General features: G+C 54.5%; 1 protein-coding gene across 1 annotated transcript in view; it reads right to left on the minus strand.

The window, feature by feature from the left end:
- Positions 1–14754, minus strand: part of HPCAL1 (hippocalcin like 1) — a 104648-nt gene extending 89894 nt beyond the window's left edge. The window contains exon 1 of the mRNA XM_027077884.2: positions 14368–14754. The gene's annotated coding sequence lies outside the window, so the exon portion shown is untranslated. The remainder of the gene's footprint in view (positions 1–14367) is intronic.
- Between the last annotated feature and the right edge of the window lie 228 nt (positions 14755–14982).

The raw sequence follows: 14982 nt of genomic DNA on the forward strand, positions 1-14982 counted from the left end.
TAATCTGATTAGAACGCTCTGTGCATGAGTTCAAGGTGTGTGGGGTAGTAACACTGGGTGACTTCCAAGAGGAGCTCCGAGAGATTCTTCTTCCCCACTGACCCATCTCCTGTGCCTAGAATCCCGGGCATATAGTAGGCGCTGGCTAACTGTTGAGTGAACGAACGAATGAAGGAATGAGTGGGGGCTAATTCTCACGACCTGAGATAAGGTGCCATTTAGGACAGTGCCAGTTACCTGTGCCTTTCCCATCTTCATTCTAAGTGACGTGTGGGGCAAGCCCGGAGAAGGTGGTGTACTTCTGGGGCTGGAAGGATAAGGGGTGCACGTGTGGGGGCTCACGTGGGGACCCTCACCTGGAGCTGCCTCGGCCACTCGCCACCAAGTCCACCGGACCTCCATCCTTGCAAGGGCAAGGGCTAGGCCCAATGCAAAGCTCGACAGGGACTAGAAAGATGAATGGGAGCGTGTCCGGTCTCCACCCTCTGCTGGAAAGAAAGACTTATTATGTTTTTTAACGCCATTTCGTCGAAAAGACACCCTAACAATGAGGGCGGGGAACAGGTGCCGAGGGCACAGGCAGGGAAAAGGTATCGACCAGCATAAGAGGCCCGCTTGCTTCTTGAAGGATGTGTGGGTGCTCACTAGGTTGGGGGTGGGGGAGAGTTCCTCTCCTCAAAGGATGGCAAACAGTGAGAGTGGAGGGGAGTGTTCTCTTTCCCCATAACCCAAGGCCCAACACCCAAGAGTTTCCCCAAGGGGAGCCGTAAAGACCCAGCAAGGAAACCTGCTGTTTAGACGCTCACGTGTCAGGGGCTGCAGGATGTGAATATAAAAACATCCGTGATGGTGGTGGTGGTGGTGGTCCTTCCACTAATGCAGCACTTTGGAGTTTACAAGAGGTCCAACGGCTGGGGCGTCTGGGTGACTCGGCGGGTTAAGTGTCCAACTTCGGCTCAGGTCATGATCTCGCGGTTGGTGGGTTCGAGCCCCGCATCGGGCCCTCTGCTATCAGCATGGAGCCCGCTTCGGATCCTCTGTCCCCCCCTCTGTCTCTGCCCCTCTCCCCTGTTTATGCTCTCTCTGTGTCTCTCTCAAAAATAAATAAATGAAACAAAAACAAGAGGCCCAGTGGCTATTTCTCACAACAGTCCTGGGAGGGGGGTTTATAATTCCCATTTCGGACGAAGACACAAATGCTCCAGGGCAGCACTCCCAGCAGACCCTAGGGACCCGCATGGGGACGGCCACGGTGGGTGCTGTTTACAACGCAGGAAGGGGAGCGAGAGAGGGGCCACGCAGGTGCCTTTTCTCCTTTTAAACAGAACAGCCGGTCCACTACCTGTTCGAACAGAAGTCGGTCCAGCGTCAAGAAGAGACATCTCTAGTCTGGGGTCACCCTCTGCAGATCAACGAGGCAGGAAGCCTGTAAGCCCGGGACATCGGGGGCCCGGAGGCTGTTTTCTTGTTCAGATGACAGCATCCTCTGCGGCCGAAAGACCAAGCTCGCCGGTCAAATCACCGCGTACACGGAGGCTGGGGTCGGCCGCTTCCTCAACATCGCCGATGTCCAGTCTGCTCCCCGCCCGTGCAGCCTCTTCAGGCTGTGACAAGCCCACACCGGTCCCTGCCAGTTAACAAGCTTGTGCCAAAAGGGCCATCCGGTGGCGAGGCTGCAGTGCGTTGCAGAAGGGAGGCCAAAGAGTGGACGTGCCTGTCACTTCACCCGTGAAGTGACCACAAAGAAGCATCTGGCAGGGGTGCCCACCATGGGCCTTCGGCCGCTCATGCCGTAGAAGGCTCTTCCTGGCTCTGGGGCTGCCCGAGTGAGCCAGGAGTGGAGGGGTCCACGGCCCCCCCTTGGCTTCACGCCGTCATGTTATGGGTCACAACCATGACATGCGCTCGGCGAGGGCAGGGCCCCCCCCACATCCTGTTCCCTGTCGTCCCCCAGGGCCCAGGGCCCAGAGCCCAGCTTGGCACGCAAAAATATAAGCATCAGACTAATCTGCCGAATCGTACAGAGCAACCATCGTTCCCACTAGAGACAGGACCCCTAGCTTTATTAGAAGATTTTGTTCCAGCTGTTTATGGGTAGGTGCTCCCGGGGCGCACTGAAGTGTTTCGCGTTCCTGGCAGGAAAGGCAGGGGGTACGCAGCCTTAATAATCAGGCAGCCAGAAAGGAGGGCAAAATTATGTCCGAAATGTCACGATTGTCGAGTCAATAAAGCGTATGACCTTTGTTTAGAAAAATTTAACTCACAAGCACAATTTCAGAAATAGAAGTCAGGCTTATGTATCCTTTTCCGGGACAACTGGGATACCCAGGAAACCCCAGGGACACGCCCAGTCTCCATGGTTACCTACCTGCTTCCAGTGACTGGAGGGCTTCCTTCCTGCCTCTTTGTGGAATCCTGCAATAAACTGAGGACCCAGCTTTCAAAAATAATAATTTCCGAATACCGTAGCCATCCTAACTTTTAAATATGGTTTCCTTATGGTTAAGATCCTGAAATCGTTTACCAGATGTGTGTGGAATTTTGCTGACAATTATTTTCTTTCTCAAGATCACAAATATGGACAGCAGACTATAAAGATGTGATTTTTAAAAATTTCTAACCCGAGAAACTGTAAGCAGACCCCGAGCTTGTAGTGAAGGCAAGAGCTGACAGCAACATTATTTGCCTGGAGAGACAGCCCAGCTGTCAATGTCTCTCCTTCATTCACCCTGAAATTAATCCTTGATATTGGCCAATTTCTCTGACGACTGGCCTCGACTTCATAACTTTCCAGTGGTGACTCAATATCCTGGACTCAGACAGATTAAACCTCTGAAAAATGATGGGAACGACAGCCTGAGAAGCTCTGGAAGGATGCCACCGAAAGTCGGCATGGCCCTAACAAGGGCTGAGAGGGTCCTGCTTCCCAGCCAGTAAATACAGTCAACCCAGTGTCAACCCAACACCAACCCAACGTCAACCCAAGTCAACCCAAGGTCCAAGGCAGGAGCAGCACAGGGAGTGGGGAAGGATCACCCCCATGAGTCCTCCAACTGGGCGGAGATAAAGACCAGCAGGTTTACTCTTGGGCTGTCATGGGGGAAAGGGCAGGGGTGGGGAACTGAAAAAGCTATTCAGTCCACAGCAGCCGTGGACTGAAGCAGTGGACCGAGCAGCCTGACCCACGAATAGCAAGGAGATTATCTCTGGAAGAGGTTCCACTGTGCTGAACACCCGTGACGAGAAAAGCAAAGAAACAGCAATGGAAGCTGGGACCAGGCGCAACGGTACAAGGACACCAAACCACCTCATCAAACTACCCCGGGTAAACCCAGCAGGAGCCACATAGGCTCCTTCTCAGTCAAGAAACAAAGCGAACGCCCAAATTCGAGCAAGTGAAAAAGAAGAAACACATTCTAGGCCACAGACTCCACCCTCCGCCATGTTGAAATGGTGGATTTCTAGGAAGACTCAGAACATTTTTCTTCATATTCCAGTTAACAGAGTTACTTAGTATTGAATTTAGATGGCATTAGCAAACTCTAATGATGTATTATGCTAAATTTCCATTAATCCAAATCATCCCAAGTATGGAACTTGTGGGTTCCAGCCAGTCTGACTATAAAAAGAAAGTTTGCTAAGCAAATTAATAGGGTAAACAAGGTTATCAGAGGAATGTGCTCTTGGTGTTCCTTTCAAAACCTTTTTTTCCCCCTAACTCCAAGAGTAATACACACCCACTGGCGAAAAGTCAGAGTGTAGATGAGTGTGAAAAAGCAAGAAAGAAAAGCCACTCGTGATCCCATCAGACTCGACTGCTGTTAAGAGCCTGGTGTATTCCCTTCTCGTCTATTTCCTCAGACCTTTTTTTCCCTCCACAACACAATTGGAATGACACCGTCCAGACAGTTCTATACCTTGCTCCCAGTCTTATATGTAGGAGAAATGTTTAAATTGCTTCTGATTTTCATAGCAAAAACCTACCGACCTATGACCACAAATGTGCTCATCTCCAAGAATTCTTAATAGTTCATGAACTCAGTGAATTCAGGAGTTTGCACACACAGGTACTTTTGTCCGAAAGTAACCCAATTACTTGTCTTCTATGATACTCCCTTAACTCTGACTTCTCTCTAATTCACGATTAATCTCAAGGAGAAGTTCAGCCACCAGTTTCTTAGATAATCAGCGGTATGGTACGGGCCTGCCAGAAAGAACTATTACAAAAAGGAGGGCCACCCGCCTCCTCTGGACTGGTTTTCCTTGGGCGTGTCCTTCCTGAAGGGATAAGCAAACAGCTTCTCAATCAGACACGGGACGGAGAGCCTCAGACCACAGCTCCACCGCCAATGGCCAACCTTCTGCGCTCCACTGAACTCACTCCTTTGTACTACGAGCTCATTCCTTCGCGTAGAGCGCCGTTCCGGGAACAGGAAGTTCTAAGAAAGTGCTGCATGGAGGGATGGATGGATGGGACACACAAGAGTTCACCTCCCCAACTTCAGTATCCTCTGACCCTTCCCCTTCCTTCCAATCTGTGCTCCACAGATCTTTTCCTCAACATCGCCAGCGTCTTCTGAATTCTGGTGCAGGCTGTTAAGATGGCCCTTGCTAAGATGTCTGTGTATTCTAAGAGGTTCTTTTTTTACTTTTTGCAGTCAGTTGGCCTAGGAAAATTGTCTCTGGGCTTTATGTCGGATCGTAGAGCAGACAGAGACTGTAAAGGTGACCTGGTCCTGACTCCCATTTGACAAACAACGAAACTGAGATCTGGAGAGGAAAAGCCACTCACGCCAAGGTAAAGCCAGACATCAATGATCAGATGGGGGTCATTCCGCCAGCCCAGAAAGCCTTGATGGCTTCTACACCGCTGTCTCATAATTTTAATGAAGGGGTAAAACACTCGCCAATCAGTGGTGAGCACAGAAAGCAGCATGAGTGCGCTGACCTGCTGATCACGCATTCAAGCCTGCAAAGCAAGGCCCTTTGGCAGAGGTGTTAAGGTTTAAATACTTCAACTCCCCCCCGCCCCCATCCAACAGGGGAGGGAAGAGAGTGGTGGTCCAGCCACACATCTGGGCATCCGTTGTGTTCCAGGCTCTGTGCCAGGAAGGGGGGGACAAGGAAGAGAAATCCACAAGGTCCTGCATGCAAAGAGGTCTGCTGCCCTGGGAGAGGCAGACAAGCACAGGGCCCAACCAGCAAGGTCAGGCTCCAACCTGCACCGGTGAAGAGGGTAAGCGAAGGGCAATTTATCTTCCCTGTAAGGGCGAAGGGGAGCTCAACAGAACAGGTACCACTGACTCTCCCCCGGGGCCTGCAGAATGGCTGGTGTATCAGTCAAGGTTCTCCAGAAAAACAGAACCAGTAAGAGGTATATACATATGAGGAGACTTACTGGAATTGGCTCACGTGACTTTGGAGGCCGAGAAATCCCACGGTCTGCCACCTGCGAGCTAGAGACCCGGGAAAGCCGGTGTTATTCAGTCCGAGGCCGAAGGCCCGAGAACCAGAAGCGCTGATGTCCAAGGACAAGGACAAGGACTTCCCAGCTCAAACAAAGTAAATCCCACCTCCCTCCGCCTTTCTGTCCTATTCGGGCCCTCGATGGTTGAATGATGCCTGCACACATCGGTGAGGGGGTCTTTTGTTACTCAGTCTACTGACTCAAACGCTAATCTCTCCAAGAATCACCCTCACAGACACACCCAGAGCTCATGTTTTACCAGCTATCTGGGCATCCCTTAGCCAAGTCAAACTGACACATAAAATTAACCATCCCAGGTGGGATTTTCCAAGAACATTCCAGACCAGGGAGTCTCACGAGGCCTCTTTTAGAGTAACATCCCATCGCCCACCCGTTTGGGTTCTCCAGGCCTATCATCATCTTGTGCTAACTCCCCTCACTACCCTCCTAACAGTGGGCACCCCTCCCCAACCTGCTAGCAAAGAACAGCTAACTCAACGCAAATGGGCTACGTGGGAAGCAATCACTCAAAGGCTGGGAAGCAGTGTGGAGACTGGATGGTGATGACGGTGATGGCGGCGATGATGAGGATAATCACGTGGATGGCGTGGGAAGCCAGCAAGTGGCCCCGGGACAAAGCGCAAGGGGAAGGAGCACCGGGCCACCGTGAGACCTTCCCAGTGCTTGGGGGGCCCCTGGCCGAGAGAACCTGGAATCCCTTACCTGGGCGACATCTTCCCCTCCCCCCCCACTGGCTCGACCAATGGTGAAAATAGTTCCCAAATGCATAAGCCACCTTCTGCCTCGCTCTCAAAACAATCAGCCGGGCCATGTTGTTTTCAGGCCAGCTAACAGTGTATCGCCAAGAACGTACGCTCATAAAGCGGGCAGTTCATGATCCCATCTTCAGAGAGAGAGAGAGAAGAGGGACAGACCCTCCCTGGAGAATAAGAATGGATCAGCCCGAGAGACAGCCAAGCCTTAGCATCTTTCTCCCTTTACTTACTGAGAAGAAAGACGCCCAAAGAAGCCAGAGCAGCCACCCCATTTTGTCTCCCACCCTCGGAAGCTGAACCAGACCATCCAGGCTGCGTCACCAGGCATGCGGCTGGCACTGCATGACTGAGGATTTTTGATAAAGCCTTATTGCTGCCACCGCCACCCCACGCCTTGGAGAGGGCTGAGAGAGAGCGTGAGCGAGCCGTTGGTCCTGCCCACCCACGGCCCTGCCTCGGGCCCACGGCCAGGGCAGCCTTTTCTAGACACCCCACACTCACACGGGCAGGAGCGACTCTCCAGCCCCACATGTGAACCACATGTAAATACAGAAAATGGTACCGTGTTGGAAGTGATTTGTTTTTAACCCCGGGTGACTGATTTTGAGCGGTGCTCACTTCCCTCCAAAAACGGATGACGGCACAGCAAAGCGAGTATGGGAGTGATGGGGCAGGGTGGGGAGCTGTCGTCAATTCTGTTGTCTGGAGATGCCTGTCAAATGCACAGGAAGGAAGCAGAGACGAGCATTTTGCTGCTGGAGGGGAAGAAAACAAGGGCTGTGATCCACACACACACACCGCCGCACAGAATCATAACTCCGCCGGTGTCCCCAAGAGCCCCCAGGCAGCCCATTGGCCCACCAGCACGCTCGCATCCAAACTCAATAAACGATTCCAACGCTCAAGGAGGCAGGGGATCAAGAGATCGGGGCCTCATCTGCAGGAATATCCTGCAGATCTCTTTGTGCAGCTCCCCGTCGCTCGGGGTCCCCACGAGTGGGTCAGCGACCCTCAGAGATGCTTCTGAGAAGCCGGGCCATCCGAAAGGGCAGCTCCCTAAACTTCAAATCGTGAGCCGCACCAGCTCCCCTCCAGGAGACTTCGCACACATTCACAGGCTCCCACCTCAAATGCTTTGCTACTATGGTCTGGGTCAAAGACGCCTAATAAGCCTGAATTGGAAAAGAAATACTGAGTAGCAGAGGAGGCACCGCCAGCCACCCAGGAATGTTGAAATAGCAACAGCCACCCACACTTGCCACAGACATGTGACCGGCCAAAGACTCAACTGGGTCCAATACATCCACGTTCCATGTGATACGGTTCCATGGAACCTCTTTGTGCGCGTGAGCAAACTGGAGCTCCAAAGCGCCACCCAGCTGATGAAGGACAGAGCAGAGCCTGACTCAAACCCAGGTCTGCCAGACCCCAACATCTCCAGTCTCCAGAAAGAGACGAGACACTCTTGCTGTCTATCATGCAAGTTCTGTGCATCGGTGGGAGAGAGAGTGAGCATTTGTGACCTGGCGGTCCACACCCCAGACCCCGATCCACCTGCATACACTGCGTATACAGCTTCCGTGACTCAGTTTGCAATCTGTAAAATGGGGTCTCCTCCTCCGCTTTTCTTGAAAGGGCAAAAATGACACAAGGAGAGAAGTTCTTCTGAAACGCACAAGCCAGGTAAGTGCACCTCCCGCACTCCCAGGGCCTCTCTCTATCCATCTCCCAGGAGACCTCTCTGCATGCACACACACACACACACACACACACACACATGCACACACGCACACACACGCCCACTCCTACCTGGCCAGCCATGAGCCAAGTAATGGGGCAAATGAAGATGGGCCCCATAGGGCAAATTCATACCCTACCAGGAGTCTGTTTACATGACTTGGAGGCAATGACAAGAAAAACTGAACGGGACTCCAGGAAAAGCCACAGGAAGGTGTGCCCTGATTTCCAAACAGGGGTGGGAGAGAAAGCGACCTGGCTTAATTCTTGGTTCTTCTCCTTCCTGCTGATGGCTTTGGGTGAGTTGTTTTGCTCTGGGCATCCCGGATGTTTTCATTTAAAAAATGGGTTTGACCCCGCCTGCCTCACACGTTCTTGCCCCACATCATAATTGCCTGCCCTGTATTTAGAATTCTAACCCTCTACTGAATTCTAACTCGGGAGCTGACAAAAGAAACACGAGGGAAGCGACTGCACCAAGCACAGACAACACGCCCTGGGTGCACCCCGGGCGCCCAGCGCCACGCTAGGGGAGGGCTGGGGGCCAGAAGGTCGCAGTCACTGTGCCAAAGAGCCGGCCATCCAGCCGGGGAAACAAGCACCCGGCCACTTGATCAGCCTGGGGGAGCAATCAACTCTCCCTGGAAAACTCCAGGAAGGCCTCAAGGAAGAGGCCCTTAAGCCAAACCTATAAAACCAGAGGCAGGAAGAAAAGGCAAATCTCCAGACAGAAAGCCCATTGGCGGCTGCCTGGGGGCGGGGGCGGGAACAGAGAATGACAGTAAATGGGCACAAGGGAGCTTTCTGGGGTGATGCAAAGGTTCTAAAACTGGATTGTGGTGACGCTTGCGCAATTCTGTAGATTTACTGAAAAGTAGTGAATTGGACATGTTTGAAAGGGGTACGTTTCATGGTATATAAATTATATCTCAATAAAGCTGTTAGTTAAACAAATCTTCCTTTCAAGGATGAGTAGGAGTTTAGCAGATAAAGAAGTCTGGGTGGGAGAGAAGAAAAGCGGGCGCTGGAGCAGCCCGGCCACCCTCCCCCTCACAGTCCCGTCTCCCCCCCACAGACACCTGCACCCCTCCCGCCGCAGCTTAGAAGATCGGACCCCAGAACCTTGACCCCCTTTGCCCTAGTTGGGGTGGGGTGGGGGGAGTGGTGCTTCCCTGGGGCACTTGTCAAGGTCTGAGAAGCCCTCACATGGGCTCTCAGGAGACGTGGGTGGTCTCCCCAACCCCCAGCCCAAGCCGGGCTGTGGCCAGAAGGAAGCCTGTGTCCAGCTTCCAGAGTGCTGCTCGAGCAAGGCACACGGCAGGTGTCCAGAAGAACACTGACTAAGGAAGAGCATGAAATGGGGGGGGGGGGGGGCCGGAGCACAGAGTTAGATGACAAAATCTGTTTTCAACACCGACCTGATGGCAGCGATGACTGAGGAACTGGAGGCCGGGCTCCAGGACACGGGACGAGAAAGCGCTACTCTGCAGAAGAGGAATCGCGGGGACCGAGAGGAGGGACCCGGGCAACAGAGGACTGACCGATTTACGGACAGAGAAGGAAAGGGAGAGAGCTCAGACACACTCAGGAGATCTCCAGCTGTCATGAACAAGCTGGCTAGAGTCCTTCATCATAACAGGTAAAAAAGACCGGCTTGGGGGTGCCTGAGTGGCTCGGTCGGTTAAGCGTCCGACTTCAGCTCAGGTCACGATCTCGAGGTCCGTGAGTTCGAGCTCCGTGTCAGGCTCTGGGCTGATGGCTCAGAGCCCGGAGCCTGCTTCCAATTCTGCGTCTCCCTCTCTCTCTGCCCCTCCCCCGTTCATGCTCTGTCTCTCTCTGTCTCAAAAATAAATAAACGTTAAAAAAAAAATTAAAAAAAAAAAAAAGACTGGCTTGGAGGTGGAGGGGAAGTTCGGGGCTCTGCTTTGATGGTGTAGTTGCGTGCAGCCTGCACCACGGCGTGGGGTCTGAGCACTGGGAGAACTCAGGTCTGCTCACCTGATGGGAGCCCAGGTGAAAGGAGAGCGCTTAGAAGAGGGCCTGACTCAGGGACACCTCCCTGGCTGAAAGAGACACAGAGAGAGGGACGATTTCAGCTGCGGCAACAGGGTACTGAGGCAATCATGGAAGACTTCCAGGAGGAGAACCATGCAGCCCCCCAAAGCCTTCCTCCTGTCTTCAGAATCATGGTAGTTCTATCCATGGAGTACATCGAACTGTCTCTTAGGCAAGGGTCGCACTCCCATCACTCGCTCTTCAGAAATTTACCCAATGAGGCAGGGACGGCGGATGCCAGCACCCCACCCCGTCTCCTGGTTTCCTGTCAATCTGAGCTGTACCTCAAGAGCTGAAAAGAAACCGATATCTGGAAAACACAGCTGCTGGATTAGCAGGTGCGCGGTGGGGGGGGGGGGGGGGTGCACTCGGCTTATAAAGAAAAATGAAAAGAGCCCCAAGAAGACATCTCTGCCCACCTGCTGTTGGCAGGGGAGGGTTGCAACAGGGAGAAAGCCTAACATCTCCCCGAAGGTGTCTTTAGTTAGTCATGCCTCATAAATGCAGAGATATGAAGCTCTGCCTCTGAAATTCAATTATACTTGAAAGGACATGGCCAAGGCAGGGTTCTCTTAAAGGATTTACTGTGCTTTTCTGATGATTAAAAAGAAAAAAAAAATTCTCTAGACTTGCTCATCAGCACCTAAGAAATGCTGCACCTGTCAAACTGTATTGATTACCTGAAGTTACATTAAAACCCATGTCACTAGGTTCCACCCTCTTTTTTTTTTTTTCTGGTGGAAAGTACTTTGAAAGAAACATCTTCCCCCCCATAGAGCAAGAGTCACGGAGACAGCTCCTGAACCCCCTCTGCTATCTCCGTATACAATTACCTGTCACCCCCTGGCTGGAAACTCGACCCAAAGCAAAGAGCACGAGAGCTGTATGAGATGCATCGAGGGCACAGCCTCGCACGTGGGCGTGAAAACGCCAAAGAAACCCAACGAAGACTGTGGGAGAATGGTGAGGCCCAAAGTAGACAGAGCGTCATTAAAGGCTACAAGTGCCCTCCTTCCACAAGCACAATGACATTTGGAGCTGACACACTAGCAAAATACGCTTAATCCCCCCCCCCCCCCTCGTCAAGCCTGGGCTGGCGACTCACAAATTGGAAGCATTATCCCGTAACAAACAAGCTTGGTTTAGGGCTTCCTGGAATGCGAAATTCTAACACAAACCTGATCCCGATCTAGATAAAATTTCAGCTGCCAAGCAGCTTACTCTTTGGTGCCAAATACACTCTGGGGCTCCTTAGTCCTATCCAGGATTATCACCGGTTCCTCAGTGACCTGAGCACTTTACTGCTTAGGAGAGGCAATATGAGGTCTTAGAATAAGTTTGAGGGAAGGACCGCAGGCGTGACGGGGAGACAGAGTGCCTAATGCACAGATACACACTAGGGCATTTTATGGGAAAAGGCAACCTTTGTAACCGTGCACGCGGAGCCCTGAAGGTAGCGGGTGCCAGCCGGGGAAGAGAGTACTTCTGCCTTACTAAGAGCGAACTCCGCAGCATCTCCAGGTAGAGACAGAGCTCAGTAAAGACAAGGCCCACATGGGGGCTGTGCACAAAGGTGAGTCCACTCCTTGGGGTTCAAAAGCTTGCATTCCGAATTCTGCCCGGCCCAGTCAGTGGCCAGAGAGCAGCGTTAGCATAAATTCTGGAAGAATGAGTCCCAGCTCCTTTATATCTCTTAAGAGTTTCCCTCTAGAGGGTTTGTTGGAAATGAATGGATACTGGCCAGAGTTTGGGCAAATCTCTGTTCTTCTGGGGTTTAGACTTGTTCCAGCACAAGTCTGAGCTTCCAGCCTTCTGATTCCCAATGCCAAGTGTCCCCCACGATTATCACACGTTGACATCTATTTTCCACCTTACAAAAAGCATCAAAGCAGAACCCAAAGGGAGCGAGCAAGGCTAAAACGCACCACATCGAACCACATCCCACCGCAAGCAAGAGGCAGAGCCCCTGAGCCTTCCCTCCGGCACATTATCCAATAAAACCTCAAGAGCTCAGTAATTACAGGCGCTCTCAAAAGTGAAACAGAAATAGATCTAGGGCCAAAACACTGGTTTGCTTGAGATAAAGGGTGGCCTAAAGCAGAAAATACAAAACAACCACCACAACAACAAACAGGCCAGCTCTATCTTCTGATCTGAGAAACCCAGCCTGATTTGTTTGTTTTGTTTTGTTTTGTTTTCCAGTATTACTGAATCTGATTACGGGGAAGAGTGCAGGATTCAGATGAAAGGCCCTTTTTTTCCCTCTAGGATATAAAATCACCTTATGAAAACAGAAAAAGCAGGTTGCATTTTATGTGTGCCCCTGACACCAAATCAGATGAAAACTTAGCTTAGCCAGGTGTCCTGGCCTGCGATCACCGCTGAAGCCTCGGCGGTCAGTGCTGGCAAAAGACAGAGCAAACGAGAGGTTTCGGCTCCCGTGTCATAAAAGCCTGCAAAGGATGCCAGCTTCCCGGAGCACACCCACCGAGAGCCGATGATCCCGGGAATCGCATCCCATACCTCCGCACAGCCCGTGATGGTCCCCATGCCCCCGTCCCCATTCCATGCCACTGCTCATTTTGAGAGCCTCACGCACCATGAGGCTGGCCGCTCCCCTGGTGAAAGGTTATTTGTTTTCCGGACTGGGGAGGGTCCTGAGAGGAAGCAAGAAACCACGGCGATGGAGGGAAGGAATCACCAGCTCTGGGAGAAGGCAGCAGGGCAGCGCGGGCCAGCTGGCCCTGCTGGGTCTGAGCAAGCGCTGTGCTAGGGTTGGCAGGGCTCTCCCCGAGACTGCACCGTGGTTTGAGGGTGTGCACATCCACTGCCGTTCAATGTTACACAGTAGTAGGTTTCAAACTAAATATTTTACACATTGTGGTGTGGGACTAGGAGGAAGGGTCCCACGGAGCCTCGGCCTGCTGCGGAAGGCTGATCCAACAGAACCACAGTTGCATGGGCGGGGGGTAGGGTCGGCTGGAATCCAATGCCGAGGCCCAAGGCGGGACTCGCCGTCCTGGCAAACAGCCTCCTCTAGGGGGAATGGGTGTTGGCCGAGAGTAAAGGGGTATGGCCTTCAGCTTGACGAGGCCAGGCTGGGATGCCCTGGGAGCCCGAGATTCACGTCTGCGGGGAGCACCACTTTCACGCCCCGGCTGGCAGACTGTGTGAGATGCTACAGCCCGGGGACTAGGCACTTGTTGAACAAAAAGGCTCCCGACTCCAGCAGCCGCCGCGTTTGGCCAGGAGAGGGACCCCCAGCTCGGGCGCTGGAGACTTCGCTGCGGGGGCGCTGCGCGCTCCTGCACACCCGAGGCGGCGCCGCCCGGGAGATGCGGCGAGCAGGCGGCGCACCCAGCAGCCTAAACTTTCTCGAATCTCGGTGCTTCGCGGTTAAGTTAGGGCCGTGAGAGAGGCACAAAACACGCGCGGGGGGCGGGGGATGTAATAGCCCCACCCACGATGAAGGGGAAAAAAGGATTTAAAAAAAGAGAGACGCTAATTCAATTAACTTAGCACCTACTATGTGCCAAGCACCCGGCCGAGACCTATCTTTAGCGCGTTCTCATTTTAAATGTCATGACATACCCCAAGGGAGGAACTGTCCCCATTTGATACAGAACCAAATCTCAACCAGAGAAGGTGGCGTGTCTGGCCCAGGTCGCAGTGCGGGTAACGGCGATACCAGGGCTCCTAACTCAGGAGCAGGGCTCTCTGTCCGTCGCCCCTCCGCCCGTAAGGAGGGAGCGGATGGCCACCGCGCCAGCCCCCTACCCTGGCCGGAGCTCACCTGCCACCCACGTGGGCCGCGCGCACCTGCCCCCCACCCCCGCGGGGCCAGCCAAGGCTGCCCCAAAGGCCCGCACTACCTCCCTCGGATCCCAGCTGTCTCCCAGGGCCCTGGAGCTCCGCACTGCGCGGGCCGGCGGGGGACAGAGGGCCCCGCACGCAAGGCTGGACGCCCACGCCCACCCCGCCACCCGCGCCCCACGCGCAGCCGCTCACCCAAGCCACCCGCCCCGCACCCGTCCCCACCAGCAACTGCGCCCGGACACACAATTCCACAAACGCAGCCCAAAATGTGCACACCCACTGCACACACGGATCCCCACGAGGACACGCCATTCCAGGGACACGCCACCGTCCTCGGTCACCCACAACTCCACCACGCAGACAAACACAGGCACCCCCAACACACACCACGCGAGCGCGCGCGCACGCACACACACACACACACACACACACTCACGCACGCAGAGAGCCCGATCGTAGCTCACGCCAGTGCACACGCCGGCACTCTCCGGAGCCCGCAGCCCCTCGCTACCCTACCTGCTCCGCAGCAGGACGCGGTCCGCCGGCTTCCCCAGCCCAAGTTCGGCGCCGCGGGCGCTGGGGCAGGCGCGGGCCGCTGCCCGGGACGAGCGCGCCGAGGCCGGGAGGGTGGCTAGGAGCGCGGGCCTCCGTGAGCCCGCAGCCTCCGCGCCGGCCCTGCGTTCATCGCCTCCCAGAAAAACAAAAGGAAGCCGGCAGCGAGGGAGGGAAAGAGGTGGAGGCGCCCGCCCGTCCGCCGGTCCGCCCGTCCGCCGCCTGCGGTCGCCTCGGCCCGCCTGCCAGCGCCGGGAAGGAAGGGACTCGAAGGCGGGACCCGGAGGCGGGGGCCGGGGGCGGAGCGTGCGGCCGGGGCTGGCGCTCAAGTTTCCAGCGGACCCACCCCCGTCTCGACCACGCCCCCGTCTTGCCCCCGCCCACCTACCCTGCTTGGGTCGCGCCCCCGTCCCTAGCCACGCCCCTTGCTGGCCCTTCGGCCCGGGGCCTCAGAGCTTTCCGCGCCGGCCCCTCGCGGCCCTTTAGCGCACTCTCCGCCCGGCCTAGGCCTTAACCCGGTCCCGTGTCGGCTGGATTTCGGGGCAGGACCGGGGCCGAGCACCAGTTCCGCCTCCCTAA

The sequence above is a fragment of the Acinonyx jubatus genome, chromosome A3, assembly GCF_027475565.1.
Source record: "Acinonyx jubatus isolate Ajub_Pintada_27869175 chromosome A3, VMU_Ajub_asm_v1.0, whole genome shotgun sequence".
NCBI classification, from domain to species: domain Eukaryota; kingdom Metazoa; phylum Chordata; class Mammalia; order Carnivora; family Felidae; genus Acinonyx; species Acinonyx jubatus.